At 37.5% G+C, this 26,645-nt stretch overlaps 1 protein-coding gene across 24 annotated transcripts in view; it reads right to left on the minus strand.

The window, feature by feature from the left end:
- Positions 1 to 26,645, minus strand: part of LOC129373213 (receptor-type tyrosine-protein phosphatase delta) — a 414,675-nt gene that overhangs the window by 199,116 nt on the left and 188,914 nt on the right. For all 24 annotated transcript variants that reach the window (XM_055051024.1, XM_055051021.1, XM_055051022.1 and 21 more), the window contains one exon: positions 21,318 to 21,365. The gene's annotated coding sequence lies outside the window, so the exon portion shown is untranslated. The remainder of the gene's footprint in view (positions 1 to 21,317; positions 21,366 to 26,645) is intronic.

Here is a 26,645-nt window from a genome sequence, read left to right on the forward strand (position 1 = left end):
AAAAAAAGGAAAAAAGAAAAAAACCCACTTCAAAAAGAAAAAGTGTATTTTAGTCAATTAGGTTATGCAGCTTTTCTTTCTAAAAGATTGGGCCACATTAAGGTGGAAAAATTTTACAATTCATCATGGTTTCTTTATATATATATATATATATATATATATATATATATATATATATATATATATATATATTTCAGGCCTTTGGGGATTAACAGGAGGGTGTCATTTTCAAGATCAACTATAGATGAGTTCCTATCAAGAGAACCAGCTTTAAAAAAAAAGTGCTGTTGATGAATTCATCGGTTTATGATTGATGCGTCTCCCTTTGGCCCGGCCACGCATTTACTTTCTCACAGCCCTCTTCACGCCACAACAGTGTACTTTGTAAGGTGTAGATGTTCCTAGTGCTGGAAGGGCTATATTGATTGCATACCGAAGCAGTCAGTTATGATGAATGGTGGACTTGCTGGATCAAATTCAGGGATTTATTGGCCAGTGGTGGTGTCATTAGGGCTTTGTGATGGGTGAATTAATTTAGCAATTAAATGAGAGGGTGATATTGTGTTACCTCATCAGCTCTGACAAGCAGACCCCAGACCAGAAAGAAATGGGATGGAAGACACTTTATCATTTTGCCATATAGAGTCTTTGGCCTTTGGCATTAACATTCATCATCTACCTGTAGAGTTTTCCTTGGACTGGCACAATGGAACGCACCATGAGCAGGAATAGTGAAAAACAGCGTATGCTAGTCAGGCATTGGCTAATTTCCAATTTCAATGATGTTTTCTGCTATGCTACAGCTCCTCCCCTACTGCAGAGCTTGATGTAAATGTGCAGGTTACTTAGCATGGCCATAGGGCAAAAACAGATTTTCTGTAACAATTAAGTAGCTTCTCTGCCATTAGCATGTTTGCAGTTGGTACATCAGCTGATTGACCTTCCTCCTGGCTCTGCTTTGTTATTTTGACCAGTGTCAATAGGATTACAGGAAATAGGTAGAAAAGCTTAATTTTTTTCACACATCTATCAGATTTTATACTGTTACAATATTGTGACATTTTTAACAACTATATTACCAAAAAGAAAATAAGAGTTGAGCTTTAATACACATAGTGGAAAATATTTTCTGCCAAAACTAACATCCATGGTTTTTGTTATTTCCACTCTTGGGTGTGCTTTTGTCAGCTTTTGCATTGGCAGCTTTGCAAACACCAGCCAATAGAGTGTCAATTGATATTGTGTCTGCATATTTCAGCTTCCCAAGCTGGGTTTTATTTGCTAAATGAAAAATCTGCAAAGTACCAAAAACATTTTCAATTAACATTCAGTACAATACTCTGCAAATTCTAAACAGGAAATAGGCAGTGATTCACTTTATGATAGGCTTTTGACAGAAGGTTGTCAAAGACCAGATAAACAGTGCTATTTTTCTGCTACATACTGGGGTGCATTTATCCATATATTAGCATGGGTATACATGTATATTTGACCCAGAATAAGTAACTTTTAAACACAGAATGTGCATTAAACTCAAATGTGTATCTAATTCTATTAAATAAAAGGCCTTAAATTAAGGCATTTATCCCCCAAAATAGGTGTCTGTAAAATATTTGAGCCAAAATATATTTTGGTCAGTTAGTGCCTGGGGAAAACAATCAAGCACTCTAAGGCAACCACAATCATCAATTTGTCAAGTAGCTTTAAAAATGAAGAATGACAGAGAGCTTCGGGTGGAATAACTTCTTTTTATTTTGCTTTCAACAAAGTCCAGCTCAGTATTTTTGCTCAAGCCTTCCACCACTGTTGATCTGTTACCAAACACCTTCCTAACAAGGCTGCTGGCTTTTATTACAGAGAAAATGACTCAACACGTCTGCAGTGTCTTGACCTCCTGATATTTATCCCTTCACCGGGAATCACAATAACTCAAAATATTTACTATGACAGTAAACATAATGATATTGCTTCTAATATTTTCACTAAATGCTAACGCCTTAACATATTCAACGTTATAGTGATATGCAATTTTATTTTAGTGGCAGCACCTGCAGCGGCGCCATTTTTGTTCAGTTGATAATATTCTATTAAATTAGAAAGATAAGGGTGATCTTTAGACTCTTCTCATAAATAATATTTGTGAGTCTATTAAAGAATTCTTTGCTTGTACAAAAATGCAAATGCTGACAAAAATAGTGCCTCTGACTGCCAAGAGCACCAGCCCCAGCGAGCAAATTTTGGCTCATTTCACAGACTCCACAATACATATACCCACGTGTTTATGCATGTACACACCCTGTGGCACGCAGAGACAAATCTGTGAAACACAGTGTCCCTGTGACCCTTATGCTCCATATGGTCAAGATGAGGGCAGAGAAAATAAGCACACTACTCTGTGGGTGACTGCAGCTTGGCAGCCAGCACAGCCTGGAGGTTTGTGGTGTTGAAGTAACACAGAAAATGGCCAATACAACACTAATTTCTCGAGCAGTGCTCCTGTCCTGCTTCATACACTGCTATGTCGTACACAATTATGGTTCCGGAAACAAAATAAAATCATAATTATAATGATAATAAAAGAGTTTTCTTTCTGTTTTGACCTTAATTTATCCAAATTTCTGAAATGCTGTTAAAAACTTCAGGTTTACCCATGCACAACATTTTATTCCCACCCTTTACAATGTCATAAATAATATGCAGTGAATGAGACAGAATAATAAGGCAAATACAGCAAAATGTAGTTTTGGGTCAGACTGCACAATATACATTTCACAACTTGCTTGTGAAATGCTAACATGCTTGCAGTCATTCCACTGCTGATAAAGAATCAGGTTTAAAAAATGGCTGCAGGTGGAAATTTTCTTTTTGGCTAAATCCGGGCCAAAAAAGCAAATGATCGACCAAAAGCGTCACATTAACCAATTTGCGTTGTCCCTTCTTAAAATAAGTAAATACATTTTTTGCAAATAACACATTTTAGAGTATGAATATCACTCTGTGCACTGGTACTACAAGTGAAATTTTTCAAGTCTTTGAAAAAGTGGCGCTAAAGAAACTAAATAAAGAAACAGATGAAACGATGAGTACAGGAGAAAAAAATAACTTCAACTGTTTCAAATACTGTTCTAAGACAGGCTTTGTGGACACCAACTGAAAACTATTGTGAGTCTATCAGAGACTCACTGAGCAGACTAAGTGTTAAGTAAGAAAGAAAAGGACTCACGTCAAAAATACTCGAAATTTAAGATTGACTCAACCTCTAAAAACTGCAACTCACGACAATTTTCAACATGCAATATTTATGTTATTTTTTTTGTACATGTTTTCTAAAATGCTTGATGAGAAAACTTTTATTTTAGTTAGAGACTTAAGACATGCTCTTCACAGACTTCCGACTTCAATTAGAATTTTTCCTCAAGGATTTAAATTTACCTCATGAACGTGAACAGGTGCGACAACAAAGTGTAATTTGCTTCACCAGTTAGTGGTCATAATGTTATACTTGATCAGTATAAGGCTAGTGGCTATTCATTACATTGAATCTAAAAACAGCTTCAACATAATTAAGATGGAAATGTTCAAAGAAGGTAATTGTGCGGGAATGTTTGAACATTTGACATAAAAAAACTCATTAAGTTCAGCAGGATGTTAATTGCTGCTTATCTGCTTTTGAAAAAAAAATAACTAAATAGTTTAGATTAGCTGGAGTGAATGAATAAAAATGTATTAAACCTCTTCAGTGAGCCAACATTCACATGAACATGTCCTCTCCCGCCTCAGCTGGACGTGAAAAAGCATTCAGATTATCAATAGAGAAAAAACATGTGCCATTCTCAGTTTTCATGGAAATGCCTGCAGCCAGTCGCAAAAGCTTTTATGTCTTTATGTAGTTTGTGCCAATAACACTGCCCCACAAACAAGTCAAATTATTTTGAGATTTTTTTTTTGGCACATACTGCAAATTACCTCAATAAATGGGTTTCTGCCCCAACCTAAATATCGTCACTTACAAACCATTTGCTCTTTGTCACCTCGAAACGTTTAAATGTGTGAAATGGTGTCACTATGGTTCAATATTCATGGGATGTGACAGGCCATTCATATGTGCCACAATGGTACCCTAACTGGAGTAGACGACCCCACCACTGGGTCACCCGTCCAGCACAGGCATGCATCTGGTCAGAAATAAGGCTGAAATCAATTTCCCTGTAGTCCCTTGTTGGGGTCTTTTGAATGGCCTCCTATTTGTGCCTCAGGGGGCACTTAGTCCACTTCTGCTGCCACCTTTGTTCTTTCTCTGTGAGAATATTACACCCATTGAAATTGTAACTGCTTTTTCAATGTGTGCTCAAAACAACAGGCCGCATATTTAAAACGCCACCGTGGCTCTCAAAGCACTTAACACAAGTTAGCAGAGGAATCAATTTTAGGTTAGTAATCGGTGCCGGCCCTGAATGTAATGGATTGTCTGAAATCAACTCAATTGTTGCCCGAGGACAAATTCTTGTGACCTACTGGTTGGCTGATCATTTATTTAGCGCCCTTAACACTTGTTGGCATTCCTGGTAGAGGTGCGAAAAGCCGTACAAAATAAATCAAACTTTAACTGCAGTCGCAGCAGTATTCTTATCCTAAAAAGGTAGCCTCCACTTTAGGTAGCAGTGCCACAATTCTACTTACAGATCTTTTCGAGTCGGCTCATCCCACAGATTTTACTTGGGAACTAAATCTGGGGACTGAGATATCAATGCAAGTTGGTTGATTTGTTTTGGTAAACCATTCTGTGATAACTTGGCCGTGTGTTTTCTTATGTTGCTAAAGCATGTGAAATAATATACATTTCCACTACAAATGTGCACAAAACTTGTTCCATAATTTGGTAATGTCAAAAGAAATTTTTCATAATTTCTGTTTCCATTAAATAAGAAATACAATTAAAAACACACATGAAAAAGTCAGTTCACGCAATGAGTCATTAGCCATCAGATGTCAGTGATGGCTAATGACTGAGACGCCAGTGACTTATCCAGGAGTTGGAGCAACAAGCCCATTATACCTGGGAGCAGCTACCTGCACGGCTTTCTTGTGAAATTGTAGTCGGCAATATTACAGAAGAGCTATGAACTCAACACTTTCAAATTACAAACTCAAATCTTGACTAACTGTGCAAAGCTGTGAGACCTGTGGTGAATTAATATGTGCTTTTCCCGAGGAGGCCAGTGCCTACCAATATGCGTCGTACAGCATACATAAACATGATTTCTGTGAAGCAATACAAGCAATTGCAAATTAATATTTATGTGGATGGTGTTCTAGCTTGTTGATAAGGTTGCCATGACACATGTTAAACTTTCCGTTTCTTGCTCTCAAAGTTTGGCAACTTGTGAACCACACTGGAAAACATTTTTCCAAAAATGTTACACGAATAAATGTATTTGGCGTGCAACAATGGAAAAGAACACATGGTACCAAATACAACCACCCTCAAAACTTTGTGTTGTTTTAATTCAATTACAATACCACCAAGGAGGACTGGAATGTGCTGCAGAATGGCTTGTTACGACTCACTGCTTTGGGTAATGGTGTTTTCTTTGCTCTGGAAATGAAATATAATATCATTAAATAGAGACATGTAGAATGAAGTGTCAACATATCCATCTTGGGTGCCAGCTCAATCTGTTTGTGGGCGCTCCCCAGTGACAGATCCAGCTCATCACTGAAACATCCTCCTCTTAGAAGCCTAGGGATTCCATTCATCCAACATAGCATGGATTCATGATTGATTACATGTGGAAAAGGTAGGGAACACAAACGGTCTATCAAGTTAGGATGCAAAAAAAATAATCTGGAGCTCTCTAAGAACGGGCTGCCTTTGATAAAACAAGTTCCTATTTACCAACAGAAGAAAAAAAAATAGTTTTTACTAATTCTTGATAAATTCATGCCCATCTTAAAACACATCCATCAGCCGTGACTGGAACCACTGACAATAACATAAATTGGGTTTTTTTTGCGTGCGTTTGCCCTCACCGCGACTTAATATTTGCAGCGGCACCACTGCTTTTAGTTTCAGAGAGCAGTTAATGGCAGCTGAGAAGAGAAGAGGCAATAAAGTAAAGCTTTGATGTTGTCATGCATGATTGTGCGGAGACATCCTCAGGGTTGTGTCGAGGGTGTTGATTTAGTGACTGCTGTAGAAATGAGAATACAGATGGCTTGTGGTGCTATTAGGAGGCTGGTCTCTGAGAATAAGGAACCTCTTCCACATCTATTATCTTGGGTGACACTTCAAATGCTTCAGACGTGAGCATCGCATTTCGTATCACAACTATGGCGATATGCCAATTTAATTAATCTCCTTTGGGTAGATTGGGGTGGGGGTTGGGTGTGTGTAGCTCACTGTCATTAAGATGAGGGCTACGGAGAGGGACACAGAAGCAATTAAGAAATTTTACAACACTGACCAAGCCACCGGCATGGTTAGCTATGTCTTGGCTAATGTGCAATCGTTCTAGAAATAGTTGTCTTTAATTTAAAGAAGGAAACAAGCATCTACAAAATCACTTCCTTACCTCACGAATGACATACGCTGGCATTCATTATTGATTGCACTGAAACTGGAAATGTAGCTTGAATTATTTGTGAAATAAAGCACATTAACACACAGAATGCTGATAATTTGAGTGGCACATATGAGGTCTCCAGGTGTCCTATTGCTTTGTTGGAGTTTTTCAAATCCCTAACAGGTTTCTGCACCTGAGCTGGAGATCAGGAAGCCAAATAGCATTAGGGAGTACTTTAATGTGAAACTTACTCTTTGTGAGCTATAAACAGGCACTTCCTGGAAGATGTTGTTCTTTCAAAAAAGTGCCATAGGAAACATTAACTATAAAGTGCTACAAATGAGCTGAGTTCAGGCCATGTGGTGGACATCTGTTCTTCCATTTGTCTACATGGCAACATATTTCTCAGAAGTTATGCTAGATGGCATATAATAATAATTAGCTGGAAGAACCATTGTCTGAAGAGGTACTGGGTAAGCCAGTTCTTGAGGGCAAGTGTCTGAAATGTCTAAGATGTTTCTTGCGTTAAACACAATTTTTTTTATGAAATGAGTTAGTAGTAGGCTTTTCCTGGTCTTGGCAAGAGGATGACGTATATCTATTCATCTGAATTAGGTATGGTGAAGCACCAACATCTCTGAAATGTGCAGAATACCAGCCACTACACCAGAGTTTGCTTAAGACCTCTGGAATCTATTTTATTACAGAATACACCCAGACTGTGAGATAACATTTTGTAATTAAAAGTACTTTAAGATAACCTTAACTAAAGGTTGTTAGGAGATACAAGGCAACTGGAACTTTAATTTCAACGAAATAATGTGAACTTCCACCCAGCCTTATTTTCCTCTTTCTTTACCAACACCAGCCTTTTATACTTTTAACTTGAAATCCATGCACATTTGGTTAATCACACCTTGGAGGCATAATGTGATGAGGGGAGCCATATTCTGGTTGTGTAGAATACCCAGTAGTTTGGGAAATGGATTTGAGCGCATTCTCATCAGAATCCTGGAATGAGATATGAAAAATTTTACAGCTATGGTATTTGCTAGAATAATGTGCTAGCCACGTGAATAATTACGCTCGCTCGGGATGACAAACCAGCGCAGTAAGCCATAAATAAGATAGGAATGGGACAGGGGAATTATTATTATCCCTTTAGGAGGGTGTTCTGCTGTTTCTACTCTAAAATACAAGTCTTGTGCTTGCACAGATAAATTCAAACCTTGCTGGCACTTTGCTCCAACACTTAAAGGCTATCTGGCTATAAAACCGTGATAGTATATGACCTCAGACACTTTAGCCACCAGCTGATCAATGTGATTCACTAAAAAAACCGTATGATGTAGCCGTCAATAGTTAGCCGTCAGCTGCCGTAAACTGTGAAACAGTCTATAAATTTAGCCTCACTTGGTTCTTGGACTTAAAGATAAATACCATGTTCTGCTGCTCCCTCTACTTACATTGAGCATACATTCTAATAATGAAAGTGAAGATAGCGCTTGTCAGAATAAATCTTAAACAACTGGACTTGTATTTCTGTGAGATAAATTTACATATGCATATATCTTATTTTAACTCTAAACATGAGAATTACAGCAAATGCTTAACATTTGACTGTTATTATAGAAATGTCATGTAAACAATTCAGCAGATGTAAAGACATTCGTAGTTAAGTAAAATCAAAATGACTGAACTGCCACCTGTAGAAGTGTTTGATACAGTTATACTAGAAAAAGTTTTAAAATGTTTTTGCAGGCATTCACTATATTCTGTAGTCAATGTTTGACTCATTAGCGATGTTTAAGACTAGCATAATACATCAGTACATCATGCCAGCATATTTAATAATATATTGATATATCAATGTATACTATATTGGTAGTTTTAACCATTGCTATCACACATTTGCCTTGGATGTTAATAGAAAATGAGAAAACATGCCTCCGTATTGCCTCGCTAGGCATCTGCTACTGTAGCTTAGCGATATAAGCTTAGTGTGATATAAGACAGGCATGTTAAGGTGTCACTGAAGGTTCACACCAGTAATATTTCTCTTAAGTGACATCGTACTCTTTTGAACGAATCATGTTCACGTTGTTTCTCCTTGCTTGCTGTCAGTTATTATAAATTCTAATAATGATTTACTACTAAAACAGCATCATGATGTAATCAGAACTAATTAACATTTTTACCTTTTCTCCAAAACCTGAAGGGACCATCTTTAAAACACAGATAAAACTGACTACAGCTACTTCAAATAATTTCTCAGCAGTCGTTCTACTGGGAGTTTCTGCTTTGTGACAGAAAGAAACATTTTGTTTTAAAGGTGAGCCATCCTCCATTCTCACCTGCCTGTTGCTTTGTGAAAACAACTGGTGAAAGAGGATGGTATCCATCCATCCATCCATCCATCCATTCATCCATTCATCCATTCATTTTCTGAGCACCCTTCTCCCTAACGGGGTCGGGAGTTGCTGGTGCCTATCTCCAGAGGCGGGGTGGATGGTCTACATCTTCTTTGGAAATTCTTGATTCCAGATCACTGAACTGAGTTTAAACTGGTGGACGATTTCTAATAGCGCCCCTTCAAAAGTAAAAGAGGGAAGCTCTACCACACTATAGAGGTAAAAGAAATCAAGAGAACCCAAAAGAGGGGTAATACTTGTCGGCGAGGTCCATTTCCCAAACTAGATAAAGTGCATCATTGCCAGAGTCAAAAGAAAAGCCTTGTTTCTCATTTTTCAAAGGTTCCATTCAACTACGTCTGCCTTATCTTCCATCCGCAGCTGACTGTATGGCCTGACGTTGCCTCGATAGGACGAGTGTAAGATAAACTTGACAGATCAACTTTTTTGATAGTCCCCAAGTCCATAAACAACTGGGGCCTCTAATCTGATAATCCACCAATGAAAGATTAGACGTGGGGGAGTATTATTGTGTTGTCACTCTAGCTTACAGAGGCACATGGGCTTTAACTGCCAGGGCTAGACGTCCCTCGGCAAATCCTAAGAAGGTGTCACATCTCTGCAGGTGAGGTACGCCGATAAGACAAGACTGGAGGATAATGAAATGGGCAAACAGTAATGATCATTGCTATTAATGAAAAATCTAAACTTACAAAAAAAAAAAAAAAACTGTGAGAGAGGCTACTTCATTAGTGTCACAGCTTGTATCTGGTCATAAGCACTTTTTTGAATCCGATTACGTTTACAGACATTTTATTAGTGAGAAAACTGCTAAAAGTAGAAATCTTCCGTACCATCTTTAGAGAAAATGTTTTGCATCAAAATTGACATTGAAATTGTCAATATTTTAAGGTCTTTGCAATCTCCAGCCCTTATCTCTTCTCTGTCTAGCATTAACCATCCCAGCAGCTCTTGCATATGCTTGCTGCTATCTCACGAGGAGAGCCGCAGAGTTGGAGTAATTCAAACATTCTTCAAACTGCAATTTATTTTCCTAGGGTTGTAATTATGGTCTATTAAAATGCAAATGATGTCAATGGCAGAGCTGCGTTAATCACTCACTGTCTGTTTATGGGCAGTTCAGGCACATGAGAGGGGGAGTCACACTGTGGAGATGAGGATGAACAGAGATCTTCTATCTCTGATGAATTCAATAAAGCTACCTCTCAGAGGAAGGCATGCATTTACCCAAAGGAATGGAAATAAACTTTTGTTATATAATGGAGGTGATATGTAAAATTTTACATACATTTTGAGTTCTTCTATTGCACACTTCTGCCGCAATTAAATGAAAGTGAGCGGGAACATTTTTGGAGCTGAAATCGACAACGCAGTGGCGTGAACCTCAGACAAATTTAAATATTTTTTAATAATGTCTTCTTTTTTTATCATTTCTGCTCATCAGTGGTTTTTGTCTCGGAACTCTACCATGTGAGCTTTATTCGTCTATTTCTTATTGTGAACTCTGACAATAACTGAGGCAAGTGAGGCCAGCAGCTCTTTGGACGTTGCTGTGTGTCTTTTATGGCATGTTGGATGAGTCATCGCTGAGCTCTTCGGGTAATTTTGGTGGGAAGGTTCACCACTGTTCCATGTTTTGCAATTTGTGGATAACAGCTCGCATTGTGGCTTGCTGGAGTCCCAAAACTTTAGAAATTACTTTGTAACCCTTTCCAGACTGATAGATCTCAATTATTTTTGTTATTTGTTCCTGAATTTTTCACAATCTTAATATGATGTATAGCATTTCAGGGCCTTTGTTGAACTTCACTTTACCATGCAGGTCTTATTTAAGTAATGTCTTGATGAGAAGGGGCATAGCAGTAGCATATCAGACCTGGGTGTTTGAGTTTGCCATTTTTTTTTCAATTATTCATTCACAGCTGTCCTTACAGCTAGGCAGGGCTTGTCACATTAAGTTTTTAATTCCATGGCTACAGTGCTTGTTTGCTAGGTCTTCAAACTTATAAAATATTTATTTTAACAATCTCAAAAGTAACTCATGCCGTCATAAATTCACTGTGCGTCCCTAATTTCTTATATATTCTCAACATCAGAAAAAATAAATTAATGCAATTATTATGTAACACAAGCCTGAAAATGACAATTTGTAATAATGATCCAATAAACCATTTAATAGATCTTTGTATAAAATGATCTCCAATGTTCACAATAATGTGCCTGTTGCATTTTTAAAACGAAACTTCTATAAATCTTTTTTAGATTAACTTTATTTTATAGAATAAATTTTACTATCAATGTTTTATGCTTGTACACATATATAGAGAGAGGCAGGATGTTTTTACTCAAAATTATAAAAATTCTAAGATTACATATTTCCTGTTCTTCTGTACATAAGCAAAAAAAAAAAAAATGCAATCTGGGTGCTTTTAAGATGTGGTCTCACTAGATTCAGAACCTTTTTGCATTCTTGAATGGGAAATATTTTGACACACTATTTTTCTGCACCCCATCATTTTGTATTGTACATTGCATCAGGCTACACAAGGATTAAAGCTTATCTGTAGCAGTGTTTACCATATGCTGTGACAAAACCTCATGTCCCGCTTATCAGAAGGTTACACTGCCGATGAGACACTTTGTTGCCTGTTAATAATGATGATAAAAAAAACAGCTGTCAAGTGTTCACACATATGGAGAGAATCTTGACTAGGATGAAACAAAATTAATCCAAACACTGAATAGAAAAGGACGGCAGATTTTTGTTCAGATACCAACTGAAAAATTCAATATTACTTTGTCTGATGAGCATAAAATCTATTTAAACAAGTCTGAAAGAAACACATGCTATGATGTCATAGCATGTGTTATACTTCTGCTCAATTAGAAAATAGTGTAGTAGCCACATTTCATAATCAATAGTTTTGACATGTGGAATTAATCAATAGGAATTTCTTCAGATCGATGCAGCCATACCTCCTGTGTCAGCTAATTTTCACAACACAAGCTGTTTGTACGAACAGAGGAAGTGACTGGATGCACACTGTGTTGTATGTTTTGATCAGAAGAAAAGGTCTGTCCCTAGGGGCGTTGTCTCAGGTCCTGTTGATAAATTCATCTTTCTGGCTGTCCCCGTGGGAGCAACCCAGAGAAAGAGGGAGAAAGACATCGACTTTTCATTAAGGAGATTACTGCATTGGAAACTGAATTTATTTTGGACTTAAGAACATAACAGAGCTAGTTGCTAGTCAGCCTGAGGGCCACAGAGGAACGCCGATACACAGGAAAGCAAATGTTTTGCTTGACTAATAACACTCCTTTCCCCCCTGCAGTGAAATACATACAAGGTGTCAAAAAGCAACGTGAAAATTAAAGACTGCTAGCGTTATTTGCAACCTGTATTGGCCGCAGAATGCTACAGTTGTTTCTTCCAGTGTAGCTAATGCTGTTTACCTAGTCAAAATGGTGATTGCAGCCTTGGGCACACAGCCTCACAAATAAAGAGTGCAGTGTCTGAATATGTTAAAACTTGTCGGCACCCATGTAGTCTTTGCTGAATCATAGCCTCGGGGTTTATGTATGGATTGTTGCAATGCCAACAGTTAAGAAGGAGAAATATGATGTTTTGTTTTTTAAAATAGGATATTTTAGTTTCATTCTGCTCATGATATTTCATATTCACAAGATATTAGGTTTTCCCTGCTCCTCAGTTCATAAATATTTATGGTATCTCTTGAATTTATGGTATCTTTTGGATTACAGCTCAATTCTTAAGTCACTCCTTCCTGGAGTGGTTATGGGGACGACAGACAGATAGAGCAGTCTGCAACGTGAAAAAAAGTTTTTCAGGGGTAAGTAAGTAAATAAGTGAGAAAAATTTCCTCATAATAAAGATTACTTTTAAAAAAAAGTCTACTTTTGTCTTTTTATTGCATTTTGTTTTATTCCTTGTCAAGTCCTTAATGCTATCAAAAAATGAGGAACACTGCTATTCATTCTCCATTAATAAACTCCTGAAGTGTTTTATTTCTTCAGAAATCGGTAAGATCAATAAGATAAAAATATGCAAACTTCACATATTGTTTAACAATAGAATGCTTAATTATTTATATTGAACCAAGATTTGATTTAATGTGATTCTTTGTCTCGTTTGCAAAAGCAGACTTGAGGGAATAATACTTCTGTTCTAACAAAAATAGACCAATATAACATTTCTTCCACTCTGCAGGCAATAAATGGATCACAAAAATGCACTTAAACATTTGTAGGCCCCAACATTTTGGGAGGACAAAAACAAAACAAACAAAAAAAATACTTTGCAAAAAATTACTTTATTGCATATTTGATCTTATTGTATAGTATGTAATTTTTTTTTCCTGTTTAACTGTAACTTGTTGCTGACCTACCTGGATTTTCAAAAAAATGAATTCCAATTCAGACTGAATGTTTTACACGGCAGCACTTCCAGGTTGGCTTGCATTTAAAAACAAATCAGCAATGAATGATGAAGTTTGGGCTTCTTAATGGGTTGTCCCATAAAGTCTTATCCGCTTCCGTCAAGACTTCAAATGTTTATGTGGACAGGATGGGCAGGAATAACACTTGGACATGAGGTTTGCTCATCATTCAAGAGAAGTCTGAGATGTCCTATGAAACAGATTATGTTGTTAAGACAGTACATAATCATCCTCTTGCAATTGAATTTTGTGTTATTTATGGACCATTGAATTAACAACGGTTCAGGGAAAACCAAGGGTCACTCTCCAGCACTGCACCTTCCACCTAAGCTTTTCCACTTGCTGTAAATTTCATCAAGGTGAGCTAAAGTGTTTACCCCATTAATTTATTTCTGCTAAAGCTGGAGCGCTGACCCATAAAATGAGCTAAGATAATACTGACCTTAACATGGTCTTCTGCACATGGAGGTAATTGCTAAGGCTCCAGATCAATCAATATTGACTTGGCCATTTTTCCTCCCTGCCTCTTCCTCTCTCCCACCTACTGACGCTGGAGCTGAATGTGGAAAATTGGCTTCAGACGGATGGAGAACACATCCCTGATAGTTTAACCTTTATCTCACCAACATGTTCACTTATCTGTACAATTATAGATTTTGCCAGTCAAGCTGTTTCACACAAAATCTGTTGAGTGTTAAAAGACGCAGGGGGACTACAGGCTAGGCTAATTGTGAATAGTGTGTGTCAGCTGAATTTTAGCCAGAAAAAAGGATATCACCATATGATTTGCTGACGGACACCGTCATACTAGTATGAGGTTTGCGTCCGTTTGCACATGCCGTAATAGGATTGACATAAATCAAGAGCAAAAAAATAAAATACTTGGGCAACAAATCAATGAGAAAACAAGCATGAAGACACGGTCGCAAAACTTGCACACACAACCACACACTCCATGAGGCTACAATCTCTGCACACTTGAAGGCATTTGATTTCTTTTTAATTTTTCCAGGCAGGGACACAGACTTTAGCAGGCATTTCCATCTCAACTTGATAAATCTCACAATCTTCTCTTCCTCGCCACACTGCAGTAATTTATTTTCTATCTCTCAGAGCTATATTTTCCAGCTAATATGTCATTTTTCTCCCCTACAACCTGACATAAGGGATGATAAAAATTGTGAAACCTTTGCACTCTCCAAACAGAATGTACCTTTAGGGCTTCCTTTCCCTTCTTCCCTCCTGTTTTTCTAAAGAAACACGGATTCCACAGGCGCTTGAACTAGATTTCACACAATTTGGGAATAATTAACTTTGCCCGATAGTTTTGTTTACTCGATTCAGAAGGAAAATGCGTTTACAACCTGCGTCTGATGAAATCAACACAAATGATGTGGGTTTCAGTAAATTAGAATATCATTGAAAAGTACATTTATTTGCTTTAATTCAAAATGTGGAACCCATATATTATACAGATTTATTACACGTTATAATAATTTTTTCTTTTCTTTTAATTTTGATTGTAAATATTATGATTATGGTGTACAGAATCATACATACAGTAAAGAAAAAAACAGGGAAATCAAAACATGTTTACCGTTTGATTTTCAAAAGAAACAGATCGGTTAGATCAATTTTCATTGTCAGATGAGCTGCGGCTCAGGACCATAAGAAGCAAATTAAAGGTATACGCAATTTTACAGGAACTATGATCTCACTGATTTACAAAGCCAGCTTGTACGAAAACCAATTTATGTTTCGTGAGTGACGGGAAAGCAGTACCCTTCTGGCTATTCAACTCGCCCTTAATTTAAATTCGATAAGATTTCTTTTGGAGACATTGTCAGGCTGATGTAAATTTCGGAGGCAGAACGAGCGCACCGCTGGCTTAACTTTGATGAGGTGCTAATATCTAATATCAAAAAGCAGATAAAACTCGTATTAGCCCCACTGGTCTTGCTGGAGTGGAAACTTATTACAAAGAGGAGATGAGATGAAAGCAGATGAAGTAATAAGAGCGCCGGGGGCTTTGTTACATGTCCTTAAGCTCTCTGATGGGGTCAATTTAATTTTGGGACCTAAACGCCGAGGGTTTACACATGCAGACATGCCGACATTGTCTGAGAGATCTAATTTGAACTCTCATGCTGTGCAGACAGCAACATCTGGGGGATTACAGTGTCTCGAGCCAGAGGGAGTTTGATAATCGCATGTCATTTTTGGAGTTATGTGACCCTGCCAGCTTTGGCTGTTTCCGAAGGTCTTCAATTCCATCAAATGTTTGCGAGATAAGTTGACTGTATTCATTTCAAGAGCTGTTTTTTATTTTTATGGGGCTAGACCACAGTGACTGTCTTTGTCTCGTACTGTTAAAAAGACGATTCATTTACGAGTTATGATGAAAAGACAGGATCTCTTACTGCAGAAGAATGGAAAACAAAGTATTACCTTTTTAGAAAATGTGAACACTTAAACAAGTAGATCTAAAAAAAAATGTCCCCAGCATCCCAAAAGATGCAATTTAAAGCATGGAGTGGTGCCCATTTCCCACCTGTTGCTGTGCAGGAAGAAGCTGCTAGATTTTCCCATCAAAACAAGAAAGGTATCAAGTATAAAACAAGAAAGGTATCAGGTCTGCTAACCAGCCTGCAGGCCGGTAAGCAGGTAGCATGACTAGTTAACTTTACACTCATGCTGATCTATAATTAGCAGAACTCTAAAAATATGATGAATAATGCACATGAAGCACTTAATAATTAATTACAAGGGTTCAAATTTGTTCAGCTTATTGATAACCAAAAAAATCCAAGAACGTTTTTGTTTTGTTTTTTAAACCAAAAAATACACTCCAGGTTGCTACATTCAGCAAATACAGGTGAAATCATTCGATTTTTTTTTTTAAACACAGTGGAGTTCTGCTCCACTTTCAGAACAACCTCACAAAACATTTGACAAGCACATTAAGCTAAGATGAGCCAAGATCCCTTGCGGGGGATTCAAACTCGGGTCACTGTGTCTGTTGGGAACTTCCTTTCTTTAACCACTAGGCTTCACAGCTGTAGGGATGGAGGCCACTTCTGGTTTAAGATGGGCTTGACCATGTGCTATGAAAAGGTTATCTAATTGGCTGCAACTAATTCCCATTTCATAAGGAACCTCATTTAATAACAACTTAATACAGATGGAATGAAAAAAAGTGATAGACTTAAACCTGGGGTTTTTCAGTTCATCATGTCGAAAGAACTATGTTGAACATCACCCTAAGTCACTGGTTTTACATGTCTAAATGAAAATTCAGCCTTACATGCACAGTAGTGAAGTAAAAAGAAAAAAAAACTGGGTTGCTGAAAGCACACAGTAAGCACAGCGTTTGTACATCACCGATCGATGCTCTGGACCAAGAGAAATGAGCTTTTGCCTCAGCGGGTGAGGGACAGCGTCAATATAAAACATCCACTCTAAAAACAAGTCGGAAAACACCTTCACTTCGTGCACTGTGTCCCATTGATTTCTCTTCAGCTCCACAGAGATTCTGCAGCATTTAGACATTTAACTCCCTTTCAAGGAAAGTCATTACACGGTGGAGCGTTTAATTAAGCAGCCGCAGCGGTGCAATCTGAATGATTCACTGTCTAAATGTGGATCAACTTAGCATATTTGTGCCTCTGCAGTCCTCAAAGCTGATTCTTAGATGTGAGATTTATGGCAAAATGCCCCTTCTTTAGCTTTCGGTTCGAACAGCATTTTTTAACATTTAGCAGCACACACTCTATGTACTGTAATAGTTAATTAAGAATCTGCAAAGATTTGGAATAGAAGATGCAAGGTATTCACAGTTGACCTGTTTCTAGAGGGAAGCAAACCTAGATTTTAGATGCATGGCCGCAGCTGTGTCTGAGGAGACGTTCTCTCCTCTTTATCCCTCTGTGAACAGGGGCCACAGTTTAATATGTGTGGATGAAGCTTGTGTGCACTTGGATTGACTTTTCCCAAAGGAGATGAGCTTTAGTGACATTAAAATTTAGCTTGACGTAGCTTCCATAATGAACTTCAGCAACGACACTTTAAAGGTGCTACCTTGTCACACTTTATCAGCTCTTTTAACTTAATGCCTACCACGGAGCAAAAAAAGTCTTCAGTAGCGGTATTAGAATTGGTGTAGTTCGTGCTCTGTGCTGTCTAGGTAGTGTGGAGAAACTATATAATTTGTTTAAGCTCTTAAATCCTGAGTTGCCTTCACAGACACATGCATTCGGTGAAGGGTGATTGTTAATAACTGCAGACACCAAACATACAGTCATGCTCAATAACTTTGAGCAAGGGTTCCGACGAGGCTCGTTTGTCAGGTAAAAAGTACCTTTATGACGTCAACAACATCTAACATCTAAACATGTTTTTACTACGCCCGCATTTCTGCTTTAAGAATGTCTTCAATTGGTCAGATCTAATATTCTAATATTAAATGACATATTTCCATTAGCTACAAGTAAGTAATTGTCATTATTGACTCAGATAGAAGCTATAAAATCTGCCTGATTCTATAAATGTGAGAATAACTTGTGAGCTGAGTTACTGATTCATATAAACTTTTCCTATACATTCCAATCTATCCAGTTTGACTGTATCTGATGTGTGTACTCTAGAGATATACTGAGTAATTGTCCAGTGACAAGAATTGGAGGATTTTTTCCCTGACCAGTGCTCAGCTGTCAACGGTGAATACACAATACCAAACTTTAACATGAAGTAAATCACTCTTTGGTGAGGAAGTTGTTACAGAGAGAAGAATGCTTCAACTGTGCCATTTCCTTCTCTTTGACATGTTGAATCAGCGTTTTATTCAGACTGCAAGACGGAGCAAGAGAGCAAGACCTTCAGTAGATCCCAAGAAAACTGACCAGTGTATAGTAAAGTTACTATCGCCTTGTCACATTTTCTGTGTTACAGGAAATGTATTAGAAACATTAAATGAATACTCTCAAATAAAGTGGACCGCTGACGCATATTAACGATTAACATGTTTAGCAACTCAGAACGTAATCTGCCTGATGCAACTTACTTAAATACTACCAGCAAAAAGTTTCCAATATATTTGTTCAATGTTTGGAAAGCCAGGAGGGTGTTGTTGAGAGGCAAACAAAAAGCAAGATTAGTTGAAACAAAGCCAGCGAGAAACAGATCTAAGAAATAACAGAACCAAACAAACTCCCTCCAGTTTTCACATAAATTCATACGGAATATTTTAATCCTGTGCAATTTCAGCATGTTTTATTCAAACAGACACACCCTGTCTTACTGTGAAACATGAGGCATTTCCATAAAGAAAAATAATAAAACTGTTTCAAAAACTTGAACTTTGACATTCAAAACTCTGACTACATGTGTTAATCAAAGTCAAAACTTAATCCAGGCCTGATAAGATGCTCAATTTAACAAGCTCGTCTTTGGCGGGGGGGCCGATCAGGTGAAATGAAGAGGAACTGATTGCTTGTGGTGATTGTGCTGATTGCATTTTAAATTTAAAAACTTTTTTCCCCCTCGAGCGCGCAGTCCCAAACAGCCGTGGCTCACAATGAAATCCCGATGAAATGCCACCATCTCTAAATCTCAGCACACTGTCACATTTGGTAATCTGTCTATTTATTGATAAGTAAAGGCACAGCACAATTTATTTATTTAAATATTGCAAAACGTGGCAGCAGAGACTTGCCGTTTGCAGAACCTAATGCTTTTTTTTTTTTTACTTTCACTGGTGAAAGTTATGAAAGTTATACTAAAACAGAATTATGCCAAACAGATAAATAAAGCAAATACTGATTGTGTTGCATTGTGTAATCAGTGAAAAACAATTTTCACACTATGCTGTTTGTATATTGACAGCAGCACTGTTCATCAACAAAACCCTGATTTTGTAAGGACAGAGAGTTTACTATTTCTGATTCTGAGTGCAACCAGATTTCAAAAAGACTAGGATCTACAATGTAATTCCCCCTCTAGTCAAAGCACGAACGATTGTGCAACAAATGTCACACAGATGACATTTGGAAATATTAAACTAGACCAGCAGGCACTGAATTAAGTATTTCTCAGTAAAAGATTTTTTTGGGGGGTCATATCCTTTGGCTCTGCTGAGGTAGGCGGATCATGCAAAGTTTTTCACAGTAGCTGGTAGGTATTGTTTTAAAAAAATATAAGTAAGAATGACAAAGAATGGAATAATGATAATATGGGTCAGACGCCAAGCCTGACTGTTTTTATTTCAACACTGGACTGAGCCCAAGCCGAGTGGGCATTCAGAAACATCACGCTTACAGAATAAGTAACCGTGTGTTAAGGCAAGATCACACAGGGAGTGAGAATAATCTGTAATATCAAACTGATATAAAACCTATTTCAGATGCACAAATGCGAGACTCAAAAATCAGGTTCTTTGGATTGTTGCAGCCTGGTGGGTTTAATATTCAGGGACAGTTATCCATTTAAGACTGGAAAATCACTCCTGTAATGTGCTTCATATTCACTTGAAACAACGTCACATTCTGCAGAAGTTTAATACTCAAAACACAGCTTTCATATTTCTGTGTGCTACACACACAACATCGTTCATATAACAGATTTTCCATCATTTTGTAAAAGTTGCGTCTGGACAAAAAGAATCACGGAACACAATCCGAATGACTATCTGCGTTTGTGTTTTAGATTACAAAAGATACACAATACGGCTAAAATATATCTTCATTTAACAAGACATTTGTGGCCACCGTTAATCATTTTAGTACGCAAAACGCAGTAGTGTGCAAAGAATTATGAGTGCTGACAGTCAATTTTGGTCAGTGAGTATAGTAACTTCCTGCCAGCAGTCACTAATGAGCACCGACTGAATAACTTGCAAACATTAAGCTTGTTCTTTTTTTAAATTATTTTGAAATATGAGGTTCAAACATTTTCTGTAGCATTCTGTTTCAACCTGTAGATTAAATACTGGTTGAGCAAATGTTGGCTCTCTGCCTGTTTTTAAATTTGCTTGATGAACACGAACTGCTTTTATTCATGCCATATGGATGCATCTGACACAGACCTTTAAACATTTAAAGCTTTCTACCTGTATAATTTTTCATGCCATCTTTTCTTTTAGATGAATTTCTAGGTATGTCACAAATTAATCAAATGACATAACCTGCATGTACTACATGAGCCACAGATCCCATTACGAAGAAAGAGAAAAAAAGTGTCAAACTCTGAACAACTGCAGATATGATTAGTCACCAACTAATTATTTAATCCTAATTTAAATCAATCATTGTTGTAGCAAAACCATAGGTAACCAGTAGCTTATAATAACAAATCAAAGACCTTTTATCCTGCACTACACAAGCTGATTTATATCTACCAGCAGGAAGTCACTCAGACTTATTTTGGTTTGATCTGGGATCATAATTTGTCTCATCATCCAGTCCAAAAAACATATCAGAGCCAAAACAAATGAAAATAAAGTGTAATTCAAAGGCTTAAGCATATACAAATCAAAATAAGAGATTTATGTTCATTTATCTAATTCATATGAGTAAATACTGAATTACAATAATAATAATAAAAAAAGAAGTACATAGTCTCTATATTGACAAAATGATGTTTTATAGATTCAAAATGACAGCAGCAAGGGAAAAAATGAACTGGTGAGAAATATTAAAAACTAAGACTCAAACCCCTGAGGTCAATGGAGCTCTAAAATATTCAAAAAGTCAATTCCGTCTTCATTTACATCTCCTCATCTTCGCTAATGAGTAAATGAGTCTTAATATTCGTTAGAGGATGACACACACACCTAAAGATAAACCACACAGACAGGAGGAAGGGAGGCCTACCTTGAGGTTGAAGGTGTGAAAGTCATGGAACATTCTCTCTCCTGAGACCTGTGACAGAGCGAGGGGATGAGACGTCAGTCATGATTAGGCCAAAGCGCAATTACAGAGCAACTCCTCTGACAGTGATTGATCAATGAGGAACTCCTTTAATGAAGACAAGGACTCCAGGTCTTCCAGGAGCAAATTGGCAAAAGTGAGAGGTGGGGATGGTGTCCCAGACTGCTAAGGCGCTAAGAGGATCATCCTGTCTGTAGAGGAACAGGGATTGATAGCAATACAGTATGCACAAGTGGCTGATTAACTGCAACTGAAATGCTCTATTAAAAGTTACATGATAGTTTTGTCCATCACAGCCACACTTTTTCAGCACGACACAGTTCAGGATTTCAAATGGAAAGTTTGTCTAAATGTTCTTCAAATCCAAGATACATTCGTGAAGTCAATCAGAAGCAAATAAGGAATTTGGAGGCTTGCTGCACATTTGGTTTTTAAATGTTTCAGATGAATGGTTTTTAATGCAGTTTTCTTCAAAAAGTTTGATAAGATCAATAAAGCAGGTGTAGATGAAGAAAAACAAGAACGCATCATTAAATAAACCAACCCAAGACAGCCAACAGGAAATTACCAACATGTAAAAATTCCTCTACCAAATATACTAGCCCAAAATAAAGAGAAAACAGATCATTAAGCAAAAGTAAATTTAAATAGTTACATAATTAATCACAAATATCTTTCAGTTTTAGCAACAATCCAACCTTAAATTTCAGGATATTATTTTATGAAGTATGTTTCTTTACAAAAACCCCCAACAGTTCCTATACTATACAGTTTCTATATAGTAAATTCAACCAAAGCATGACTTGTTGGGCAGCAATCTTGATCTAAATGAGCATCAATAAGAGGAGCAGAGAGGTGGCAGCTTGAAAGAGATGGAGAAGTTTAATGGGCCAGTCAAAAAGCTGAAAAGTGTCACCATCATTAAGAGCTCCAAAACAAAACCAAGATTGAAGCAATTGCTTCAAAATAGTCTGGTGTTACATTAATTGCAAGGTTTTAGTCCTGTAGTCGGTGTTGTATACAACTAAGTAATATATTTCAGTATAAGATTCTATGCAAAATCAATACAATAGGTGTTTTGGATGCACAACAGGGATCAGGGTGAGAAGTGTTTCCAGATACTGATCCTCTGAGCTATTCCAACACTGTTTGCAGAAAGAAAGAAAAACAGAAAACTGTGAGCACAAGAGGCTTTTAAACATGACTGCCTGTCTGAGTTGCACTGTCATAGCCTCATTGTTGAAGCACCAGAGACCAACGAAATCAGGCCCTAGAGGCAGAAGCTTCATATGCCACACCGTTTATTTTTTATTTTTTTTCCCCAACAAAAATCTGGGCTGTCTTGCGGTTTGACCCAACAGAAGGAGGGACACATTTGCTTTCTGCTTGATTCAAGAAGTGCACGCGGGTGAGGGCAGCACTTGCCAAAAACAGCCAACCCTTCGAGCGAAGCATCTGACTGGTGCTCCAACTTTTTCCCTTTGCAAAACTTCACAGTCAAAAGACACATGCAAATTACTAATTTATCTTGTTTAATGCTATATTTGTAGTTTAATAATTGGGTTTTTGTTAATTTAACCCCTTGAACCTAAGTCATATAAAAAATAAGACTGACATTTCCCCATTGTGAATGGACCCTTCGTGACTGGGTTTGTTTTGAATATAATTATATTCATATGTGAAATACTTTAAACTCCACTGCTTTGTAGGAGCTAAACAAGTAAAGTTTGACCCATAAACACAACGTTTAAAGACACAGGTCTTTAAACGTTGCCCATCAAAGAAGCATAGGAGGGTCAGATAATCAGCACTGCGCCCACAAGCACCATCTGTAGCTGAAAAAGTCATTTCCACGTTAGACTGTAAAAACTCTGTTTGCTATTGTAATATTGCCATTTGGTTTTATTCATGCTTGAAATGATGTTTGTAATTTATGTTTGTGGTTCTGATTGTCAATACAAATCAGAGAGCGGCTTGTCAGGACTGCAAGTAATGATCACAAGTGCAGTTTGCTGTTTGAAACATTGCAAATAAACCAAGTTGGTCGTATCAGGACGTTGTATTGCTGGGACACCAAGATAAACAGTGTGATTTGCATAGCTATACCCGCTCTCTGTGTCGTAATGCTCAATAGAAATTCCTAATGTAACAGAAGGAGAGTGAAATATTTACTGTAGAGACGTTTACAGTAATGATTATATGGCACCAAGTTGGCTGTCTGGCTGTGGAAAACAAGCAGGGCACTGGACGATATTTTCAGTCGTTGTATTCATCTCCAGCTCACTTGGAAGACAATTCAGTCCACAAATTATGTTCTTACACTGTTCGACCTCATCCTCGGATGCAACCTCACTGCTCACATCGTACTTGCGTTGGATGGAGAATGTTTCAGCAGCTGGTATTATATGATAAATCTAATTTGTTTGTATTAAATCATAATTATGACAGAATTGGTAATTGAATCTGAATCTGTGCATAAGATTGGCTTGAGTTGGTTGGAATTTGATTATGTTGAGTACACATTTTTATATAGTAGGGAACAAATTAGACCTGCTTTGAGTTGTAATTGACAACAACATGAAGGGATTAGCGCAACTCTCTGGTGAGATGAACCTGCTGGTTATCCAAACTTAAGTCATTTTAAGGATCATCTACTGCAGGGGAGACGTAATACTCCACTTAAAACAATCTCAAGATAGAAAGTTTACCACATCCACTCTGCAATGTCCCATATATTCCCATTTTCCAGCTCGCTCCACAAGTAAGACATGTTGGCGTAAGCAGACTGGGGGAAGAATCGGTCTGTCTTTTGAACAAAGTGTTTGCTCCGTTTCTTTTAGTGACTTAACATTTGGCTCCTTTCTTCTGCTTATCTGAGCAGCAGCTGCTGTATCCACATTTTCCTGGCTTGCCAGGCATGCTTGTTCCCATAGAAACTAAGTCCAGTCACCCAACGGCAGCCAGGGTACAACATCTCTGTAAGTGTCTTTAAGTGGATGGATTATAATGGACTCAGCTGTGTGAGCAGTCTCTGAACATAATTGCAAGTGACCAGTACTTAGTGTGTTATGTGTCATGCAGGCAGGGGGCTGCTGTATTTAGATGTTATATTTAGATGTTCTCCACCAACCGGACCATGGGAACCCAAAACGCAAGCGGACAGGGATGGAGCAAAGGTGTGTGTTATGAGTGTGTGGCTCTAAAAGGCATGATTTGTAAAAGAGAATACTCAACACTATGACAGTTAAAATTACATACATTACAGATTGCAGGCCGTTTCCTTGCATAATCATGGCCAGTTGGTTGTTTGCTACCCTGCAGCGGCTCACATCACATAAATTGTCTTCAAACACTGAATGTACCCACTGTACTGAAAGCAACAGCTGAAGACCGGGGTAGCTAGAGATGGCTTTAAGATAATTTGGTGCAGCAGCTTTGAAAACATTTGCTTACTTAAAGGTTACCTTTACCCAAAGAAGCCGAGTATGTTCTGAAAATTATTTTCCGCTATCAACAACATATATTTAAAGGGAAAAAATAATCTGAAAACAGGGCAGACGGAAGGAAGATGTGCACCCTGCTACATCCGGAGTATAACATTTAAAAAATATATAAAATCATAATCTGCTTAGAGAAAGTGATTGCATAACTTCAGTTATGTACAGTTTTTTTGAAGCCCCCTGCAAATTCACCTCTAAATGGCTCAACAAAAATAAAATTAAAGTCTCGAGTGGTCTAGTCCAAGATTGAATTTAAATCTGAGTGAGACTGTGGTAATGTTTTAAACATGTCATCTCTCAAAAAAAAAAAAATGAATGTGGGCTCCATAAAGAATAGGCCAAAATTCCAAGAAATTATTTTTTTTTTTAATCTGTTCTGGGGCAAATTTGTTTTTACGTCTCTATTTATTCAGCCTTTACAACAAAGAATGGCTTTCCTCTATCTGTCTTTCTGCTGATCTCTCTATAACTCTAAATGAGCAGCAGGTTAAATTTAATGATTTGATGGGAACAGTGAAATGGGTCCTTGGGAGCCTCCAGAGCTGAAAAGAGCAACCATTTGCTCGTTGGACCTGCTTGCCTCAGCATTTACCGGACATACATTTAAATGTTTGGCTTTCACCCGGAATGGCCAGAACGAATGACGCCTGAAGGGGGCTGGAGGGTGGGATTGATGCTGGATCTGGGGAATTGGATGGTCATTCATCACATTAATGAGTCATGTCACCTTATTTACAAAGAAATGCACACTACACCAACACACCCCTCCATCCTGCTACTGTCATGAATGTGGTATTTCGACACATTCCTTTGTCAAGAAAACCCAAATGTGTAATAGAAGCGTTTCAGGAGTGAACAGATATAAAAAGACGATATACACTGATAAGTCTTTGGACAGCGTGAAATAGATGAATCTTCAGTTATTTACCATTTTTTAATTGGAAATGTCTGTCACAGTGCGGCTCGGTCCTTTTCCAAGCTATTATCTACCCTTGCCTTGATTACTTAAAGGTGTTTTATCAAGAGCACTGCGCTGGGTGTCAACTGTGGTTATTAAAGTTATTTGTGCTGCGTTCCGGAGGTTTTAAACATCCAATAAACTCACAAAAAATCAGCTTGTTATGTGAAGCAATTTGAATTATATTTTTGGTATCTCACTGGTGGGATTTCATCGACAACAAAAAATAAAGCAAATTAAAGGTCAATGGATTAAATTTTAAACTAAACTTGTTTTTCTTTTTAAAGACTTTAGGAATTTGTCTTGACCTAATCAGTTCATTCTTGTTCCTTTCATGTGAGCAACCCATCAGTATTCAATCATAATTGCCAATTAAAGACATGTCAAAGTTTCTATGTGACTTACGATCACAGCTTGTGACTCTCATTCTTTCTGCACTGCTATGTTTACGGCATGACTGAGTGAAAAATGAGCGATGGGGACAGCAGAGGATGACACTTGTAAAACACCACTAACTCTGGAGCTTGTTGGTTATCACCCACAGTACCTCAATAATGTGGGGTTGTTCACATTTTTATCTAAAGGAATAAAGAGGCAGTATTATGTAAAATCAACTTTGTTTAGAAAAAAAAAAACATCAATTTTTTGTTATTACTTTAAATATCAAAATTAAAACAAATAAAATACAATTTTCTGGCTAACAGCTTTTGACCACACAAGAAAACAAAAACAAGTAGCAGCAGGGTTGTAAATTCTTAATCCTGTTTTTGCTGTAAAATATCATACTGTTACATACTGAACATTTTGTTTGTG

Source organism: Poeciliopsis prolifica, unplaced genomic scaffold (assembly GCF_027474105.1).
Source record: "Poeciliopsis prolifica strain line A6 unplaced genomic scaffold, Auburn_PproV2 SCAFFOLD032, whole genome shotgun sequence".
Classification (NCBI taxonomy): Eukaryota; Metazoa; Chordata; class Actinopteri; order Cyprinodontiformes; family Poeciliidae; genus Poeciliopsis; species Poeciliopsis prolifica.